Genomic DNA, 23,409 nt, shown 5'->3' on the forward strand with positions numbered 1-23,409 from the left:
AGTATTCTTGGATTATTATACAAGGTTGTTAGATCAAGGAAGGTTCTAGGACATATGTCTATAATGTCTTGAGGTCTGGGGGTGGACGGTGATTTAATGATCTTAGTGTTCAGAACACTAACTTCAAAACATAAAAATCACTTCTGCTCTAGCCTCTGAGGTTAGGAAAAAAATTTCATCTCTAAATTTAAATGAATAGTGTGAAATAATAGACTCCAAGGTTTTAAGCAGCTGAATCATTCCTTCAATTCAAATTTTATGGAACTGGCCAAACATAAACAGCAAACTCAGAACTGGTCTGTCTGGATGATATTAACAGAGTGCATTTGCATCCATTGTCTGACTTGTACATCAAAAGTATTCTCATAGGAATTCTTTCTTTCTTTTTTTTGCTTTTTTTGGGTCACATCCGGCGATGCACAGGGGTTACTCCTGGCTCTGCACTCAGGAATTACTTCTGGCGGTACTCAGGGGACCATATGGGATGCTGGGAATCGAACCCAGGTTGGCTGTGTGCAAGGCAAAAGCCCTACCCGCTGTGCTATTGCTCCAGCCCCTCTCATAGGAATTCTTATTAACTAAGCTAGATGGTTTTTAAAACTATGAACGGGATTATGGTTCTTTGAGGTAATGAAACTTCATAAACTGACCAATAAGTTAGAAAATGAAGCATTAACTGACTATTCCCAGACACCCTCACACAATCCTCACGTACATACAGCGTGCATACACATATATACCTGAACATACTCACATACACACACACAATTGGCTTTCCAAAAATTTTATCTTTACTAAATTAAGAAAAGTACCCTTAATCAGATGTTTAAATAATCTGCATATTTCATTTGGAATGTCTACTAATCACTACTTTGAAAATTAATTCAGAGTAATGTTTCCTAAAACCATTTTGGATGATCTGAAAATATGTTATCATTTTCTTCTTTATGGTTCCTATGGTGCCTAAAATAAGAAATTATATTTCTAGCAGAAACAATTTCTCATACTAGCTTTTATGATTCTGATAAAGTTGTGAGATAAATCAGAGTTTTAATTTTTTGATCCAATAGAAACATTACACGAATATATCTGCAACATTCTCTTGGTGATAATTACTGCAGTCAATGGGAAAACACATAGGTTTATGGAGCATTCTTGTTTGCATATTCAACTGTTCTAAAAGAAATGAAAGGGGAGAGGTCAGAGAAGGAGAAAACAAGTGCTCAAGGGTCAGATCAGAAGGAAATGGGAATGAAGGTGCTGGATAAACAAAGCCTTTCATGGTTTGAGGTATACAACCCACGTGATGGGTCCCATGAACCAATCAGATAGCAGGAATAACGAAGAGCAAGTGATCTCGGGTTCCTGTATAGCAATCATGGCAGTTAATGTAGCTGGTAATTTCAATTATTCATACATGTACATGATTTGATTGGTCCTAGGGCATATTTGACCTGATTGGTGAATACCCAATCAGAAAGCTGGAACAGCTAAGGGGTGGCAATATCTAATGTACATAAGCACAGTTCACTGTGTGAGTGTGTGGTGTGAAAGAGGAGCAAAAGGCAGGTGGTGTCATGTAATGTAATGTGATGTGGAAGAAAGAGAAATAAATAAATGGCAAACAGCAAATGACAACCGAGTGCAGAGTGACAAGGGGGAGAAGAGGAAAAACAATTCCTGCGCTGCCCAGGATCCTCAGGGTCCTGTTTGGCTGGTGCAACAGACATCAGCCTAGCTGAGTTATGAAGTACAGCGCTGTTCAGTTAAAGAGCTGTAACATGAAAGACCCATCTCCTACTGTGCCCACAAAAACCTGGAGCTGGTTAGTACCCACTGAAGCACAGCCATCAGATTTCATTCCTTTTCAATGCGAGGAAAAAACAATCAGCATTAGTATAATATAAATACAACATTTTAAAACTCTTGACTCAGAAATTCCCTCTCAGGATATTTTACGTGACTCAAATTAAGCTTACATAGTATTTATAACTTCACTACATATCACATTTAATTTATGTATAGCTGAGTCAAAGATAATTAACAGTCTGAACTCATACCTTGCATGCAGGAGACCCTGGCTCAGTTCCACTGCTGTGACATCTAAATACAGAACCAGGAATAGCCTCTGAGCACCACTGAGTGTGGTTCCCAAGCCCTGAAAATATACTGCTACTATTAATGATGATGATGATGATGATGATGATAGTAATACATTATAAGACACTTCCTGCCCATTTTCCATAATTACCACATCATAATTGATGGAGTTCATACAGTAGGCAACAAATTATATATATATATATATATATATATATATATATATATATATATATACCTCTCGGAGAGCCTGGCAAGCTACGGAGAGTATCCTGCCCACACGGGCAGAGCCTGGTAAGCTGCCCTTGGCATGTTCAATATGCCAAAAACAGTAAGGATAGGTCTCATTCCCCTGACCCTGAAAGAGCCTCCAATCGTTGGAAAAGACGAGTAGGGAAAGGATGCTAAAATCTCAGGGTTAGGGGGAGTAGAGACATTACTGGTGCCCATGATAGTGAATTGACGGACAACGGGATGACAGTGATACAGTGATACAGTGATGATGATTCAGCATTAAACCATATACCTACCAAGGGATCAACCCGACTTCTATTCCAAGCACTATAGAGTTTTGAGCAGCAGCTTGTAAAAATTTGGGAACTTGAGAACCACTGGGGGTGACCTGAAGGTCTTCACAATGCGGGGTGGCCTGGGCACCCAGCATTACAGGACTGTAGCTGTGGGTTGACCCACAGGCCCTTGTACAGAGTCAAAATCCTGGCAACTTGAGTACCAAAGGATAGAAACCCCTGCAAAACGAAATGCACAGATAAATAGGAAAAAAATCAATACAATTAGACAGAAAAATCAGAAGTTCATGACTTCCCTAAAAGTAGTAGAGACGGCTGTCACTGTCACTGTCATCCCATTGCTCATCATTTGTTCGAGCGGGCACCAGTAACGTCTCCATTGTGAGATTTGTTGTTACTGTTTTTGGTATATTGAATACGCCATGGGTAGCTTGCCAGGCTCTGCCATGCGGGCGGGATACTCTCAGTAGCTTGCCGGGCTCTCTGAGAGGGATGGAGGAATTGAACCCTGGTTGGCTGTGTGCAAGGCAAACGCCCTACCATGGTACTATCACTGCAGCCCAGTAAAGACGTCTAGGATAAACTATTGTTAGTCATGATATTTTATTTGGAAATTAATATGTATTATATGTATTTTTAAAATTTGTCATGGTTTTTGTGTGGAGCAGTAATCAAGCCCAGTGTTTCACAAATAAAAGACAAGTTTTCTCTTGGGGCCAGAGAGATGGTACAGTCAAGCACTGTCCTGCATGCAGCTGACCTGTCTGGGATCATCACACAGCCCATGTATGTAAAGATCCATGTGTGATCCCCGAGTGCAGAGCTAGGGGAAGCCGTGAGTACAGTGGGCTGCATTTCCAAACACCAAACCTCCCAAAACGAAAAGAAAAAAAGAGACAAAGGCTCTACTCCATGGCCTGTTATTTGCTCAAAAGCAATGATTTTCAGCTTCAAGCATATGCTCTCCCTTGAACACGCATCTCACTTGCCTGTTATGATGTTTCTCTGCTCAACCATTTCTTGAACTGTAGATGTCTGTCTTATCTGTCAAATATGCACATCTCCTTCTCTCTCCCCTCACATCTTCCTAAATAAGTTTCAATAAAACCTACTTTCCTTCACAAAAGAAATTATCTGATTTAATTAAGTCATGACTTTCGTTGGTATTTTCATTACTTTTAATAAAAATTAAAGAAATTGAATTTGGTGTTATATCAAATATATTGTAATGGCTATATAATAGTTCTAAGTTTGTCATTATAAGATTTCTAATAATACCATTTTTTTTCTTTCCTTGGGCTGTATTATCTAGATTTAATTTGTCATTACATAGATTAGATACAACTTAATGTATACTTTTTCCTTTTGATCAAAAAGTGTTGCTTTTAATTTTAGAAACAATTCCTACAATAAAACTGCTGAGGACAATGAAGCAAAATAGAGTTGGACAACATCAAAGACTAAAATTTGTTTAAAAATTTATCTCTTAAACACTAAATTTATTATCAGTGTAAAATTGAAGAGAAATGTTTTTACAAAAATGCACAAAATAGACCTTTGATCTAAAGCAGTATTTTTTAATTTGAATGTGAAATTAAATTATTTATCCTAAACAGTATTTTGCATTTATATAGAAGTTTTTGTTAGACTTAAAATATGCAAATATGCAAATATATAATTTGCAATTCCTACAAGATATTCATGTCTGGGAATTAATTTTTATTCATTTTTTATTTATTAAGATTCAAAGTACTGAGATTGTCCAAGGTCATGCTAAAAGTCAAATATGACTATCTGTCACTGCCATCCCGTTGCTCATCGATTTGTTCAAGCGGACACCAATACCTCTCTCATTGAGAGATTTATTGTTACTGTTTTTGGCATATCCAATATGCACAGGTAGCTTGCCAGGCTCTGCTGTGCGGGCTCCATTCTCTTGGTCACTTGCCGGGCTCTCCAAGAGGGGAGGAGGAATCAAACACGGGTCGGCCGCGTGAAAGACGAACGCCCAACCGCTGTGCTATCGCTCCAGCCCAAAGATGACTATAAATTCATAATTTGTGTCTTGAATTTCTAACATTGTTATAATTTTGTCACTTTGTATTCAAAGTTTTGATAATTTTCTAAATTTTTTTTCTAAAACATTAGTTTTGCAATTCCTACAAGATACTCATGTCTAGGAATTATTTTTTATTCATTTTTTATTTATTAAGATTCAAAGTACTGAGATTGCCCAAGGTCATACCAAAAGTCAAATATGACTATAAATTCATAATTTGTGTCCTGAATTTCTAGCATTCTGTTATAATTTTGTCATTTTGTACGCAAAGTTTTGATAATTTTCTAAACAGTTTTTTTCCCAAAACATTAATATGTGGCTGACACAAATTTTATTCTGCACTCATGGTCCCCCAAATACCTTCAGTAGAGAAACGGAGGACAAACAGATGTAGCCCAACCAACTTTCTCACCCTCAAATCAAGCCCTAAAAAATGTAATCAAGATTTAATTCACAAATCTTCAATATTATTATTTAAAATGTACAACATACTTGTTATGTCATACTCGCTGAATTGGCAAATGCAATCAATATCTCAGAAAATTTTCTCATCACATGAAGAAACTTCAGACTCCTTTTTTGTCTATTGTCCCAGCTCATTCAACTCACACTTACTTCTTCAATCTCCAACAGTGTTATGAAATCTATGGAATCTCCTACTATAAATATTTTATATGTGATATCATGCCATTTCCATGAAATAATATTTGGTCTATTATGACTGGATTATTTCAAGCAGCATGATTTTTTAAGGTTCACCATGATAATGAATCTGTCATTTTATGGTTGAATATTATTCCACAAAAAGGATGCTTCAAACTCTATCTTTCCATTCATCAGTCAATGTATATTTAAATAATTTCCTCTTTTGAACGTCTATGACTACAAATTCTAAAAAATTCATGAAGAGAAGAATAATAAAATATATGCAAATACTTCTCAAATAAATTAAACAAAAATATTAGCATTTAATTTTAATATTTTCAACATAAAATTATAAAGGTATGTATTAAAATGCACTGAATGTTTACTTATTTATTAAAGGAGGACGCATGGAAGCTAATAGAAAGGTAGAATCTTAACTATATGCCTACTAAATGATCAGTTTTTACTATGGACTAAATGCTATATTAAATTACTCAGCACAGGAAAGAGGTAACACATGCAAAATTATTTAACTGTTGAACAATCCAATCTATTGACATCTCAATTTTTTAAAAGAAGATAGTAACAATATAGGGTGAATATGATAAATATGTTTTAGTGCTTAATGCAAATTTAAATTAAAAAAATCTTCAATAGATAGCATTATGCTTTCAAAAAAAGTATTTAAGCATACTGAACATGATTTAAATTTTTCATAACTTATGACCAAGCAATTCACTGTTTAAGAATACTTGACAAACAACTCAACCTTTGTAAGCCATGTCTACCCAGTAGTGTATGATCTCATGGAAAGCTCTGTGTGGACCAACAATGGCAAATGCAAATGTAATAGGTCAATTGTTTATATTGCTCCCCTGAGTCACCAGTGCTCCTAGTCTGAGTCAGGTCAAGACTTACATCTTCCTTTTGAGCAGTTGCCTTGCTGCCATAGAACGTTAGAAGTTCTAGTGCTGAAAACTCTATCAGCACTACTGTCACAGCTGGACTTGGTTTACAATGTTTGCAATGCAGATATGAAGGTCTTATTTTTAGTTAAGTATAATTTACTAACATGACTTAAATTTAAATACACATACTAAATATCTTGGTGCTTATTCACAATGGCATTTATTAATGTAAGATTTGTATGTGAGGTTTGGCAGCCCACACAAATTTCAGAAACATTAAGATTCAGAGGAAGGTAGATAGCGGAACATCTCTTGCTTAATTTAGACTCACTGAAATAGAAATCTCTATTTTAGATATTGTAATGAACACTGATGATAAAGCCATAGAAAATCATAGACGTGTACATGACTAACATTTTCCCTTCCTGTTTTTCTTTTCTCATTTTCAAACATAGCTACTGGGTATATTTTTAAATTTAATCAGGAGAATTACATAACAAAATAAGGATTTCATCATAACATCCTGTCTGTAAAAAGAGTAAAATCTGGGAAGCAATCTGCATTTTAGAATGTGGATTAGAGGATAAGATGCAATATCAGTTCATTTTCACTGTGGCAAAAGAAAGTGTAGTTTTCAGTACTCTTCTAACTTCTATTATCCACATGGGAGCTATTATTATCTGCATAATGTACTGAGGCATTTGCAATTACGCATACTGTTCAGATTAGTCTCCCTTGATTTCAAGTCACTTTCACTTGAAACGATAAAATTAAATTAACAGTCTTCCCTGGGTCAGTATGAAGCTTTCCCCATAGATTTCACAAACCATTGCTGCTGTTAAAGCTTTCATATCATAACACTGTGTGCAACTGAACACAGTCTCATTTGTCTCATGTGGTAGTATTTTCTAAAAAGGGAGATGGAAGGGCCACAGTGAGAGTACAGCCGGTAGGGCACTTGCCTTGCACATATCTCAACCAGTACTCCATATAGTTTTCCAAGCCCTGCCATGAGTGATTCCTGAGTAATCCAGAAGTAAGCCCAGAGCATCACAGAACATGGTCAAAAAAGAACAAAAATAAGTAAATAAAAAGGAAAAGGTATAATTTTGCTCACTTATATGTTTTTAATATAGCTGTAAGTAGTTTTAGACCTTTTGTCTCCAAAGTTAATTTATGCCTTCATTTCATGTTTCAAGCTATATGCTATGCAGTGTGTTAAAATTTAAATATAATATCACTATAAAATAACGATAATAAATGCCAATTGTATTATACATTGCATTTCTAAACAGAAGGCAAAATAGAATTTTGCTGAAATTTTGTCTGGGAAAAATGTTTTTTCTTGTTTTAATTTTCTATTTTTTACTTTCATACATTTCTCATATATTAATCAAATACAATTAGAGCATTTATGCTTTTGTAAAAATTGCTGTTTGGTCTTTCCATAGTGTAGGAGGTCTAGAAAAAAATGCCTAGATCTCCTACATGGGAAAATGGGAGATTAAAACAGAGGTGATTTTTTTTTGTCCTAATCAATTAAAACAGCAAGTAAATTTTAGCCTACCCTCTTGCTATAAGGAACTTCCTTCATTCCTCGAATACATAAGTACCTTCGATTTTCCCCCATTTAAAAAAAAAAACTTAAATCACAGTGAGATAGACTATTACAAAGCTATTCACGATCTGGTTTCAGTCATGCAGTATTCCAATACCCCTCCATCCGCCAGTGAACATTTCTCAGGACCAATGTGCCATTTCCCTCCCACCGTCCCCCAACTCACCCCACCTTCATCCCAGCCTTGCCTCTTTTCTTTTCTCTGTCTTCTTTCTTTTCTTCTCTCTGTCTCCCTGCACCCTGATTCTGAGCTCAGAATCAGGAGGAAGTCCTGAGCACATATGGACGTGACCCCCAAAACAAAAAAATAACGAATAAATAAATCAATAAATAGCTACAAATGCCAATATGGTGAATATATAGTTCCAACTCATTATAAAATTCATTGATAATTTAGCTGGATTCTCTTAACAGCTAAGAAAAAAATGGGAATGCAATACATTTATTTTCTTTACATCATTTTAGAAAGAATAGTGCCAAAAGATAACACAGGAAATTAAGTACTTGCTTTAAATGTGAACAAATCCGTTCACATCCTCCATACTGCAAATGGGCCCTACATCCTGCCAGGGATGGTTCTTAGCACAAAGGCCAGAGTTAAGACTGAGGACTGCTGTGGTCCCCAAACAAGCACAATAACTAAATTATTAAAAATTAGGATTGTAGCACTGTCACTGTCACTGTAATACCATTGTTCATAGATTTGCTCAAGCAGGCATCAGTAACGTCTCCATTGTGAGACTGGTTGTTACTGTTTTTGGCATATCGAATACACCACGGGTAGCTTGCCAGACTCTGCTGTGTGGATGCGATACTATCGGTAGCTTGCTGGACTCTCTGAGAGGAATGGAGGAATCAAACCCAGGTTGGCTACATGCAAGGCAAATGCCCTACCCGCTGTGTTATCGCTCCAGTCCATTAAAAGTTAAGATATCACTGTATCACTAACACTGTCATCCTGGTATTAATCAATTTGCTCGAGCAGGTGCCAGTAACGTCTCAATTCTCCCTAGCCTTGAGATTTTAGCAGCCTCTCTTTACTCATCTTTCTCAACGGTGCCGCATTGGAGGCTCTTTCAGGGTCAGGGAAATGAGACCCACCATTGTTACTGTTTTTGGCATATGAATATGTCACGGGGAGCTTGCCAGGCTCTGCTGTGTGGGCAGGATACTCTCGGTAGCTTGCCAGTTCTCTGAGAGGGAGAACTAGACAATAAGAGGTTGCTGGGCCAAGTCTCTGGATGTTGGCCATTGATGGGAGTTCACAGCACCAGGGGCAGTTTCTGGGTGTGACCTCCTAGATACTGGAAAATGGGGTATCTGAGTGCAGGAGGCCCAGTTCCGATCCAAGCAGGCTTGGCAATCTCAGCCCCGGGTCCCACACACCTGGGCTTTTCTGCCGGTTCTTTCATGCGTGAGGCTTATTGGAGCATGTGGAGAGGGGCCTTGAGCATGGCTGTGGCTGGGTTCCAGAGGTATTCGACTGCCGGGGTTCTGCTCAGGACTGGGAGGGAAAAACTACCCACCCCCTCCAAGGGGCCCCAGTGAAAACAGCCAGGTGCAGGGGCAGGAGCACTATTATAAAGTTTGTAAAATAGTTTCCTTTTTTGAGGGAAAGTTCAAAGCATCACTATTTTTTCATTTTTTCTGGGTCACAACAGTGATGCTCAGGGGTTACTTCTTGCTTAATGCTCAGAATCACTGCTGGTGGGGCTAGGGGAACCATATGGGATGAGAGGGATTGAAAATGGGTCAGCCATAAAAATACTACTCGTAATTATTTATCTATTCCTTTATTTTTATTCATTTTCCCTGATAATTTGGAAAAATGTAGAGGCTTAAATAAAAATTGTCCTCATAGCAATAGAAATTGCTCAAATAAAGTTGAGATTTTAAAATTTTATAATACTATACATTAAATTATAATATAATTCAAGAGTAATCATGAATCACGAATCACAAAATCCCATCTATCGTCTAATTTCTCAAGCAGTCTCCGTAACCTCTCCATTTGTCCTATCCCTGAGATTTTAGAAGCCTGTCTTTCAGGCTCTTTCAGGGGAATGAGATCCAGCTTGTTTCTGGCTTTGGCATATGAATACACCATGGGAAGCTTGCAAGGCTCTTTTATGTGAGCAGGAAACTCTCAGTAGCTTGCTAGTAGCTTGCTAGTTTCTCCCAGAGGGAGAAGTAGGTTATACAAGCTTCTGGTAACTTGCTTTAAAGTCTCTGGATGTTGGCAGTTGATGGGATTACACACACCTGGGTTCCTCTGCCAGAACCTTCATGCGTGAGGCTTGTCCGAATGTGTGGAGAGGGGCCCTGAGCATGTCTGTGCCTAGGCTCCAGAGGTCTTTGGCTGCCAGGAGCTCTGCTTGGGGCAGGAAAGGAAGCTGGAGTCCATCTCCTCCGAGGGGTCCCAGGGAAGACAGCCAGGCATGCAGGCAAGAGACTCTCTGCCTCAAGAGTAATTAACATGTAATTAATTAAGGAATATGCAATTTAAGAAATGATAATAAATATTGATTGTAGCATAATAATACCTTAGTTTAGTTATTTAAACTGAGGTATATTGTTCCTGCACCCTGCCAGTGGTGATCCCTGGGCACAGAGCCGGAGTAAACTTGGTGCTATGTGCCCTCTACCAGATAAAAACACAAGCTGAAAATGAAATAAGTTTCAATAATCCTTTTAAGAATAAAAAGATGGGGGTGTAGAAGGTACAGGAGTCTATGTCCTTGGAGAGAGGGGGGGGCAAACTGGTGATGGGTGAGATGCTGGAAGAACATGCATGAGAACCAGCATTAATAGTACTGCAAATCCCCAAACCTGCCAGTACTTAATTTTTTAAGAAAAGAGATATGCAGTGTCCCAATGCTAGTGTTCGAAGTACTTTTTTCCTCCCTAGTATTTGTATATCTTATGTATCATTACTGAAAGGAAAGAATAACCATTTGCACAAACATCTGAAGCAGGTGGGGATGATGTGCTTTACTTAGAAATGTTGCACGTACATTCAAATTTCTTTCTCATTAAAAACTATATCACCCCTGCGCCAGCCTCCATCCGCTCCCGGGTTTCTTCCTTTCCTAGGTTTGTGCCCCCACACCTGGCACCCCACCCACATTGCAGTAGGGGGCGTGGCCTCCACAGGAGTGAGCATGCCCTCTTTGGAGGCAGGCAGCTGCTCACACGACCACAGTTACTTTCCCCTTTCCTGGCACTCTGGACACACATCTTCATCTCCGTCACCAAACTCTCGGGAGAATATCCTGCCGATCTCAAACGCATTAGGCCAACAGTTCAGTAGCGTATTCCAATTGCAGCATAATACTGGCATCACAAGAACCTCTACAAATCCAACATAAAAGAACACATGCTCCAAACCTTGACTAGAGACCTCTAAGCTGCTGAGGAGCACCTGAGAAGAAGGTGAAACTCTAGAAGGGGAAAAGGTGACCACTATTGACTGAGCTCATCCAGAACCCTTTCTCCTAACAAGAGGGGAATACTGATAGTGAACTGGAAGGTTTCACCACCACTACTACAAAAACATGAAGAAACAGCAAAAATCCCCACCACAAGGAGAAGATGATGAAAAGGGTCCAGGCACCTCAACAAGCATTACCCACAAATACAATCTTTCTGATAAAGAATTCAGATATGAAATATTGAAGACGTTCAATGAACTCAAAGAAACATTTCAACAGACATCCAGTAAATTAAAGGAGGACATGAAAGAAACAATTGCACGGACAGCCAAAATGAGAACAGAAATAAAAAAAGCTACAAAAAGAAGTGTCATGAATAAAGGATTCTGTAGATGAAATTAAAAATTCAGTGGGTGCCCTCAATAGTAGAATGGCTGCAGCCAAAGACAGAATCAGCGATCTTAAAGAAGAGCTGCAGGAAGCTTACAGGAAACAACATGTTTCCTGTAAGCAATGGGAAAAGACTTCAAAATAGCTCTCAGGCAAATCAAAGAACTAGGAGATGATTTCAAGAGGAACAACATTAGAATCATCAGAGTACCAAAAGGATAGAGAGACAACCCCAATGAAAAAGCCACAGTTAAAAATATCATTGCTGAAAAGTTCCCAGAGTTGGAGAATGCAGGCATCCAGATCCAAGGAGCCCGAAGAGTACCAGCTAAAAGAGACCCTAGTAAAAAGACTCCAAGAGATATCATAATCAGAATGATGGATGCCACGGATAAGGACACAATATTGCAAACAGCAAGATCAAGAAGGAAATCACATTCAAAGCAGCACCCTTTAGATTGACAGCAGACCTATCAGAAGAAACCCTCCAAGCCTGAATACAAGGGGGGGGGGGATATAGTGAAAAACCTCAATGAAATGAACACCTCACCAAGAATACTTTATCCAGCGAAACTCTCACTCAAACTCAAAGGAACAATACACTATTTCATGGATAAACAACAGCTCAGAAACTTTATAGATAGACTCAAAACCAAACTTAAAAGAAGGATTAAAGGGGCTACTGCAAGACAAGGGAAAGCCCTACAAGCAAAACAAACTCTACAGAAAGATGACACAAAACCCCATAACAATAATCTCTCTCATTGTCAAAGGTCTAAATCCACCAATTAAGAGACATAGAGTGGCAAAATGGATTCAGAAACTAAACCCAACATTCTGCTGCCTGCAAGAAACACACCTGAACAGTCAGAACAAACACACACTCAAAGTCAAAGGATGGAAAACAATCCTGAGAGCAAACAACTCCCTCAGAAAAGTGGGGTGGCCTTATTGGTATTCAACAACACAGATTTCAAGTTGAAAAAGATTAGAAGGGAAAGTGAAGGCCATTTTTTACTAATCAAGGGCTACATACAGCAGGAATAAATCACACTCCTAAACATGTATGCACCTAAAGAGGGACCAGCTAAATACTTAAAACAACTGCTAACAGATTTTAACAAGGACATTTCTAGCAACACAATAGTAGTTGGAGACTTCAACACTGCCTTATCATCTCTAGAAAGCTCAAAAGATTAAAACTCAGCAAGGAAATACTAGCTTTAAGGAAAAGATAGAAGAGAGAGCGCTAATAGATCTATAGATCTGTATACAGGGCTCTGCATCCCCAAAAAGAAAGAATACACTTTTTTCCCAATACACGTGGAACATTTTCCAAAATAGACCATGTGATGTGTCAGCAAACATAGCTCAACAGAATCAGGAAGATAGAAATTGCATCAACTACCTTTTCAGACCACAATACACTGAAGATATGATGATCACACACAAACATGGAGAACCAATTCAAACACATGAAAATTAAACAATTCAATGTTGAACAACAAGTGGGTCAGGAAGGAAATCAAGGAAGAAATCAAAAGATACCTAGAAACAAATGAAAATGAAGACAAAAGTGACCAGAACCTATAGGAAGCAGCTAGAGCCATGTGAGGGGGGAAAATTTATAGCTCTGCAAGCATTCCTCAGGAAGGATGGAAGGGCCTACGTAGATAGCTTGATTTCACATCTCAAAAGATTAGTAAATGACCAACAAAAGGATCCCAAACCAGGCAGTAGGAAAGAAATAACAAAACTTAGAGCAAAATTAATGACATGGAAATAAAAAAAAATCCGAAATATCAATGAAAAAAAGAGCTGTTTTATTGAGAAAATAAATAAGATTGATAAACCACTAGCAAGACTAACAAAGAAAGAGAGAGATAACCCTAATAAAACAAATCAGAAATGAAAAGGGGGGCATCACAACAGAAACCAAAGAAATTCAAAAGATCATTAGAGACTACTTTGAGAGTCTGTATGCCACAAAACAAGAGAACCAAGAAGAAATGGATAAATTCCTGGATTCCTGTCATCTTCCAAAGTTGAACCGAGAAGACTTGGAATACCTGAATAGATCTATTAATATCAAAGATATTGAAACTGTAATCAAAAGTCTTCCAAAAAAAAAATCCCAGGTCCAGATGGATTAACTAGTGAATTCATCCAAACATTTAAAGAGGACCTAGTGCCGTTTTTTTCTCAAGCTTTCCCAGGAAATTGAAAAAAAAAAAAGAAACTCTCCCAAGCAGTTTCTATGAGGAACATATCTCCCTAATACAAAAAGCAAACAAAGACACCACAAAAAAAGAAAACTACGGGCCAATATCCCTGATTAACACGTATGTGAAGATCCTCAACAAAATATTAGCAAGTAGAATCCAACAACTCATCAAAAAGATCATACATCATGACCAAGTGGGATTCATCCTGGGGATGCAAGGATGGTTTAACATTCAGGAATCAATCAACATAATTGATCATATCAACAAAAGAAAAGAAAAAAATCCATATGATCTTATCAGTAGATGCAGAGAAAGCATTTGACAAGATCCAGCATGCAATTATGATGAAAAGTCTTGTCAAAATGGGTATAGAAGGGACTTTCCACAGTATACTCAAAGCCATCTACCACATATCTATGGCAAGTATCATCCTCAATGGGGAAAAAATAAAAGCCTTCCCTCTAAGATCAGGGACAAGACAAGGATGCCCACTCTCAACACTTCTGTTCAATATAGTAGTGGAAGTACTTGCAATAGTGGTTAGACAAGAAAAAGATATTAAGGGCATTCAGATAGGATAGGAAGAAATCAAGCTATCACTATTCGCAGATGATATGAAACTATATTTAGAGAACCCTAAAACCTCTACCAAGAAGATCCTAGAAACAATAGACTTGAATAGTAAAGTTGCAGGCTATAAAATTAATACCCAAAAGTCCATGGCGTTCCTATATGCAAATAAATGAGAGAGAAAAAAGTGACATGAAGAAAAGCAATCCCGTTCACAATTGTTCCTCAGAAAATCAAGTACCTCAAAATCAGCTTAACTAAGGAGGTAAAGGACCTGTACCAAGAAAACTACAAAATGCTGTTCAAGAAATAAAGGAAGACATGAGGAAATGAAATGGTATCCTCTGCTCATGGATTGGGAGAATTAACATCATCAAAATGGCAATACAGCCCATAGTGTTGTACAAATTCAATGGAATCCCTATAAGGATACCCATGACATTCCTAAAAGAATTGAGCAAACACTGATGAAATTCATATGTGAAAATAAACCCCAACAAATAACTAAAGCAAATCTTGAGAAAAAAAAGATGAGAGGCATCATATTTCCCAACCTCAAACTCTACCTCAAAGTCATAATAATTAAAACAGCATGGTACTGGAACAAAGACAGAGTTGCAGACCAATGGAACAGGGTTGAATATTCTGACACACACCCTCAAATATATGATCATCTAATCTTTGATAAGGGAGCAAGAAATGTAAAGTGGAGCAAGGAAAGCCTCATTAACAAATGGTGCTGACAATCCTGGACATCTACATGCAAAAAAAAAATGGGCTCAGACCTCTACTTTAGGATTACATAGCTTCAGGTAGTTTAGGTTTATTGGGTTACTCCCATCACAGTGCTCCCATTCCTCTGTGGTTATTTGTAGCTTCTTTCTCAGTGTTCTGTTGACTTGTAAATAATGTTTTTCTCTTCTCCTTGAGTCCTTTGCATAGTTTATTCAGAGCAAGTTCTTTTTGTATGAACAAAGAAAGACATTTATTAATATGCCTTTGCAATTGGGATTTAATTGGCTTTGAATATTATTAATTCCCGGGCATCTGCTTTCTTGAATGTAGCCTTGGTTGCCCTCAGTTCCTAGCCCTCTAAAAGGCAGGGTCCCAATGGGGGACGAGACAGACCCAGGGCAAGCGGTAAGTTATGTGCTACCCTGGCATCAAGATGGGCCTGGCCAAAGTGCCTCATTCTTAACTATAAGTTAAGAGTCTGATCATGGACAAGTGCTGTCATGATCTTAAAGTAATGATGAGACTAGGACCCTGCTAGGGATAGGAAAGACTAATCTGGCCTAAGCACTGTAGTCTGAGATTGAGATGGCCCCAGGAGAGCAATTCTAAAAGCTTAATGCATCTCTTGCTATGCCCATACAAAATGATTAATATTATGAATGCTTATATGTTTGTTGGACAAGGAGAGGAGAAACACAACCATGGGATTTCATCATTGATGGGTCCTGCTGAAAGAGTATCTGTCCTAGAGAATAGGTGTTCTGCTATTGTTATTGACCTTTTTGTGCCTAGCATTTTATTTTAAGCTTGAATTGCTATAATGGTTAAAATCTGTCCTAAACAAAAAAGGGGAAGATGTTGGAGACACTGTATTGCAGACAGGAATATTTTTCCCTTTTTCAGCTGCCTTCTGGAAATAATTTCAGAGGCAGTTTTCCTTTTCTCACAAGAAGCCTGGCTGGTCTTTGACATGCAGATCTTAGGTGCTAGCCAGGCATGACTTGACATTGTAAATTCCAGGCTCTGGCCCAGCCTAGACTTTGGGATGTAAATCGGAGTGCTTTCAGCCCAAGGAAGGCTTCAGTTTTGGTTTTGTATCTTCTTTCTGGAGGCCTAGATTATTGGCCTGCAGATACAAGAGAATAATGTTGCCTCAATGTTCTTCCTGTAAGATCTTTAGGTGCCTTTGGTGACGTCAATGTATTCCGTCCTTTGGAAGTGCCATGAGCAGTAAAAGAGGTTCCGAGAGAGAGACCAGGGAGGGGAGAGATGGAAAGAGGCGGTAGTTGATCCAGAGAGAGGATGAAGCTGGGAGTGCGGGAGATGAGAAAAGATGGAAGATTGAATAAATGGTAACTAATCAGCAATTAGCTTGGTCCTCGTTTTTCCTTCGCCTGTCCTTGGCCAACAGCTGTCCTGATTGAGCCCATATACAGCGGTTCTAGAACACCGAATGTGGGCGGTGAGACACAGACGCCCGGAGAGCCCACGAGTGCACTCGCCCCTCAGCGAGTCTTAGTTTTTTACACTCTACCTAACACCAGGCACAAAACTCAGTTAAAAATGGATTAAAGACCTCAATATCAGACCAGAATCCATCAGGTACCTGGAAGAAAAGGTTGGCAAAACCCTCCGAGATACTGAAGATAAAGGTATCTTTAAAGGTGACACACCATTGGCCAGCAAATGGAAACAGAGATAAACAAATGGGTCTGTCTTAACTGAGAAGCTCTGAACCTCAAAAGTTTCAGTGACTAGAATACAAAGACAGTCTACAGAATGGGAAAGGATACTCACCCAATATCCATCTGATAAGGGGTTGATATCAAGGATCTACAAGGCATGGTTGAACTCCACAAAAAGAAAACATCCAACCCCATCAGAAAATGGGGTGATGAAATGAACAGAAACTTTTTTAAAGAAGAAATCCTAATGGCCAAAAGACACATGAACAAATGCTCCTCATCATAAACTATCAGGGAGATGCAGATCAAAACAACAATGAGATAACCATCTCACACCACAGAGACTGACCCACATCCACATCTGAAAGAACAAAAGCAACTGGTGGTGGTGCGAATGTGGGGAGAAAGGGACTCTCCTTCACTGCTGGTGGGAGTTCCAACTGGTTCAGCCCTTTTGGAAAACAGTATGGAGGCTTCTCAAAAAATTAGAAATTGACCTCCCTTTTGACCCAGCAATACCTCTTCTTGGAATATATCCAAAAGATGCAAAAAAGCATAGTAAAAATGACATCAGAACTTATATGTTCATTGCAGCACTGTTTACAATAGCCAGAATCTGGGAAAAATATGAGTGCCCAAGAACATATGACGGCTTAAAGAAACTTTGGTACATCTACACAATGAAATTCTATGCAGCTTTCAGAAAAGATGAAGTCATGAAATTTGCATATGGGTGTATGAACATGGAAAGTATCATGTAAGTGAAATGTGTCAGAAAGAGAGAGATAGACATATAAAGATTGCACTCATTTGTGGAATATAAAGTAGCAGAATGGGAGACTAACCCCCAAGAACAGTAGAGATAAGTACTAGGAGGATTACTCCACAGCTTAGAAGTCGGCCTTGCATGTTGTGGGAAAAGGTAGCTCAGATAGAGAAGGGACCACCAAGTAAAGGGTGCTAAGAGGGCCCGCTCGGGATGGAGATACGTGCTGAATGTAGCCTATAGACTGAACATGATGGCCACTTAATACCTCTACTGCAAACCACAACACCCAAAAGGAGAGAGAGAGAGCAAAAGGGAATGCCCTGCTTCAGAGGTAGGGAGGGGTGGTGAGGGATGGGGTGGGGGTGGTTGGAGGGATACTGGGATCATTGGTGGTGTAAAACGGGCACTGGTGGAGGGATGGGCACTTGATCACTGTATAACTGCAATGCAAGCATGAAAGTTTGTAAGTCTGTAACTACCTCATGGTGATTCACTAATAATTATTTTAAAAAAGAGAAAAAATGTATATCAAATTTGAAATAAGTGTAATTTGAAATTTGTAATTTGACTACATATATATTTAAACACAGACATGATTGTTTTACTTTCAAACAAAGTCTATATTAATTTGTATTTTGTAGGGAGCCATTTTACCTTACTGATCTTATCCTGTCACTATTTGTTTAATCACTAGCTAAGCCCATGCCACACCTAGCAAAGGTTGCCACTCCTAATCTTACTGATCTTATCCTATCAGCATTTGTTTATTACTAGCTAAATCCCGTGCCACACCCTGCATTTCTATTGGGGGTCCCGGTACCACCTCCTCCCAGCAGGGAGGTATAAATACTGTAACTGCCATAGAATAAATACCTTTTCTCCCTCCTCCGGGCTCTGCATCTGTTCATTCGGCTGCCCTACAAAGGGTTCTCCCTGCTGAACAGAACGAGACCTCCACATCGACTTCCACAGTTTTTGACAAATACCATCACCAAAAATTGTTGTTTTCAGAGTATATTAAAAAGACAATAAATATAAAGATATGAGCATTAAAGTTGCTTGAAGAGTGATCCAACTTTAATATTTTTACTTGTTATTCTCCTGTTTATAAATACTAACTATTGCTACACATTTCTTCTTGGGCATTAAACTGAGACTGGCAAAAATTGTATCACTTGTATCACTTGTAGTCCCGTTGATCTTCTATTTACTCGAGTGGGTGCCAGTAACGTCTCCATTTGTCCCTGTCGCAAGCTTAGTGCAGCCCAATGATATCTGCTCACTTCAGGAAAAGGAAGAGCCTCAAATCATTCATTCAGAGATTTGACGAAGAAATCTGACCATTCAGTTGGTGGGCAGTCACAATGTCTTCTGACGTCCCGTGGAATCCAGTCAGTAACAGCTCTAGTCCAGCGGTCATCTCTGAATCGCATTACATGACTGGCCCATCTGATTTTTGATGCCTTGGCAAACGAGACAGCATCCTTGATTTTTGACTGTCGACAGAGGTCAGAACTCCAGATTCCTTCTCTCACTTGAGTGAGACATGATATTCCCAGCATAGCTCTTTCGATTTCTCTTTGGGATACCCTAATAGCATTCTCATCCTGTTTGCGTAGGGCCCAGGTCTCTGAGGCATATGTTAGAACAGGAAGAATGGTGGAATCAAAAAGTGTGCCCAGAGTCTGAGGTTCTTCATTCTCCTAACCACCTCTTTGATGTTCTTGGATGCATTCTACACTGCTCTCTTCCTCCTGCACAGTTCTGGCACCAAGTTGTTCCTCATGTTGATTTCTCCATCCAGGTACACATAGCTGCTGTATTCAGAGATGTTAGTTCCATTGAGAGAAATGGAGCTTCAGGGACCAGTTCGTTTTTCACAAACATTGTCTTGTTGAGATTCAGCTGCAATTCAACCTTTCCACACTCGTGGTCAAAGTCGGTCAGCATTTGTGCCACTTGTCTAATGGCCTAGAATGGAACAATCAGGGTGAGAGACTGAATTCATCATGTTGACCAAGACCATCCATGGTAACTCAGTTCCAGAATGCCGAATCTAAAAATTCTGGACATGGGAGTCTCCCAGTGGACAGTTCCACAATGAAATTGACCACATCATATTCAATCGAAGTTTTTGCCTGACCGATGTCGCTGTTGTCCCAAAATTCCAAACGGGATCAGATCACCATCTCCTTCTTGCGAAATTCTACTTCACAGAGCGGGGAGAAAAGTCTGCAAAATTTAAGACTAAGAAGACAATTCCCAGAATGAGCACCAACTGGGAGCTCTTTGGCACTATTGCAGCAACATGGGAAGATGCCGCCCTTGACAACATCGACAAGGAATACAATCGACTGGTTCAGCACCTCCATGTCTGTGCAAAGAATGCCAAGAGTGAGAAAGCCACAAACAGACGCCTGTCTTCGGAAACTCTCGAGCTCATTCGTCAACGTGGTTTGGCACAAGCCTCAGGCAACCACAAGCTAACGTCTGAGCTCACAAAGCTGTGCAGAGATGCGATAAAGGAAGACCTCAAAGAGAGAAGAGCAGCAGTGTTGGCCAGTGCAGCAGAAGCCGGGAAACGTATTCGAAACGCTTGCCTGTCCTTCTCCTACTACAAGACCAAGATGACTGCCCTCTGGCTAAAATTATGAGATAAAATGTAATCGTTAATAAGCCATATTCTCTAGTGAAGATTTTCTCCATCCACACATTGTAAACAATTGTCTCACCCAACATTTCTTACCAGTAACAGCTGCTATTTCACAATGGTGGTTATATTGTGTAAGACTTGGGAAAACTTCCCAGTTGATTTCTCTTTCATCTGAAGACAGATGGATGTGACCCCCCAAACAATACCCCCATCTTTGAAATCATTGCTTTAGTTTTCCAAATATCATAATAAAGTTGAGATTTTGAAAAGAAAAGAAACCCAATTAGCACACACAAATATTGCTGTAGCTATAGTCTTTTTACTGTTTGATCATGTAAGTCGCATAGGGTATTCCTCTTATATTCAAGTAGTATAAATATTTATATTTAAGTAAATTTTGTATGTATATAAATTCTATTACATTAAATTTGTATAATTGTAATATTTTAAGATCATAAATGTGAAAGACTTATAATATCCAAGTTTATATAATTTTTAAAAACTTAAATTCAAAATTAACTTACATATACCTGCCAGTTGCATTTAATAAAAATTAATCTAAAAGCTCAAAAATTATTTAACCTGTAAGAAATTCGTGGCTTATATAAAAACTGCATAATATATCTTATATTGGGCTAAGGTTATTTTATGCAACTGAATAATATAAAGTATACTTTAAGTTCCACAGCACGTATAATATTACAACAACACTAAATCCACTGGGTCTAAAACATTGATAGAAACTCATCATAAAAATAAATATTCTGAAGTGTTAAAATATAGAAAATATTAAGCATTATATATTTAATCCAATGAAACAAAAAATAAAACAGTAAAAATTGCAAACAATTGAAGATGGACACAACTTCTGACATAAAGAAATTCAACTCAACTGAATAATTCAGCTATTTGACTCAACCGAACACTTTTCAGAAACTATATCAGAATATCACCAGTTCACACCTGACTGTTAATGTTTTACTTTAAAATACACTGGTCTATTTTTCCAAAATCCTCTTCTAGACCAGTACCTTTCTGTATTATGGTGAAATTTTACAGAGAAAGCTGATTTCAATAAGAAGTTTGAAAATGCCTGCAGCAGCATAAAATAATTCAAATGAAAAGCCAACAAATTATCTAGATGGAATGGAGTACAGAACCCAACTATTTGTGAAGTTGTCATATTAAATCTCAGTTTAGAGCTGTGTATTTATTCTACGTATATCATCTAATCATATAAATATTCTGAATGTGATATGATAAACTTTATACAAAAATATTTTTCCTACTTCTGTATCAGTTACTTTAATAACTAATTATAAAAGCAGTGTAAAATTTAAATGTTTTGAGGCTAGAGAAATAGAGCAGTGGGTAAGCCACTAGCCTTGTATTCGTGTGATAAGTGCTTGAGCCCCACATGGCATATGGTTCCCTGAGCCCCATTGTGTGTGCTTCCTGAGCACAGAGCCAGGAATAAGTCCTGAGCACTGCCGGGAGTGATACTGAAAGCAAAAAGTCAATAAATAAATTAAAATAAATTAAAATTTTGTTACAATGTAAACCTCAAGAAATAGATTAAAAAACAATGTTTCCTTTTTGTTTTTCTTTTTCGGGGAAGTCACATCTGGCTCTGTGCTCAGGGATCATTTCTGTTGGTGTTCAGGATTTATATCACTCTAAACAGTGATTCTTATTCTGATTATAATTACAATAGTTCTCCATGGTAATTTTGGAAATTTTGCTTTTGTTTCTGGGACAAACTCAGCTGAAGGAAAACATCTTAATTCCCATACTATCTCTCTGACTTGTTTACCCACCATAGTCATTTGAAAAGAGATTATCAACAGTAAGATTATATGCCCCCTTGAAGGTTCACCCACTCATGGTGGTGGGGAGGTAGCAACGGTGCCAACTGGTGAAGAGTGAACCAACAGGTGTTGCCCAGAGACGTGGGCATGTGCATTTTGTCAGCATGCAAATCATTGCAACATGCAAGTAGACCAAAAGCTTGCATTTGTTAGACTGGGAGCTACCCAGAGGCTGCCCCAAAAGCCTCCATCCCTTTCGGAGAGCGAAACAAGCTACTGAGGGTGTCCTGCCCATAAGGCAGAGCCTGGCATGCTACCTCTGGCGTATTTGGTATGGAAAAAACATTAAGAATAATGGGCCTCATTCCCCTGATCCTGAAAGAGCCCCTACTTTGGCAGCATTGGGAAGGACAAGTAAGAATAAAATGTGCTTTCAATGCACATACGCTGGCATGAGAAGCATCTCCCAAGGACCTGACAGTACAAGTGCAAAAGATCAAGTACGATGCCACTGGACTGACTGAGACAAGAAGGCATCAATCACATGATGCCGCTTTCAACACTGGAGAATAACTATTCCTCGGAGCATGTGAGTCGTTCTCTCAAGTCATCATGAATAGGATTGGCAGAACACTAGACAAAAGCCAACCATGCAATCAAGCCAGATTCTGAAAAGGATTCAAGAACCATCTACCATATCCACACGGTGACCAAGCTCACTGAGATTTCGTGAGAGTTCAAGATGCCGCTCTGTCTACCATTCATGGACTTAAAGAAGGACTTCAATTCTGTTGAGATTGAAGCGGTTATTGAAGCCCTAACCAAACAGGGTGTTGAAACTCAGTACATAAAGATCCTCCATGAGCTGTATTAAGCATTCACCACCAGGATCTCACCATTCTACAAGGAAGTGATCATCAACATAAAAAGAGGGGTTCAGCAGGATGATACCATTTCACCTAAATTCTTCAGTGCCATGTTCAAGAAAGTCATGTGATGACTGGAATGGGAAGGAAAGGGAGTGATGCTAGATGGCCGGCAACTACATCACCTCTGCATCACTGATGACATTGTTCTCATAACACCAAACATTTTCCCAGTGGCACGAATGCTAGCCGACTTTGAGCATGAATCTGGAATGGTCGGACTGCAGCTGAATCTCACCAAGAAAATGATCATGAGAAACTGACTTATTTTTCCGTTTGAAACTGACATTCAGTTTCTGACAAACTGTCAGAAACTGACATTCCATTTGCTTTCAATGGAATGAACATTTCCGAATA

This window comes from Sorex araneus, chromosome 1, assembly GCF_027595985.1.
Source record: "Sorex araneus isolate mSorAra2 chromosome 1, mSorAra2.pri, whole genome shotgun sequence".
NCBI lineage: Eukaryota > Metazoa > Chordata > Mammalia > Eulipotyphla > Soricidae > Sorex > Sorex araneus.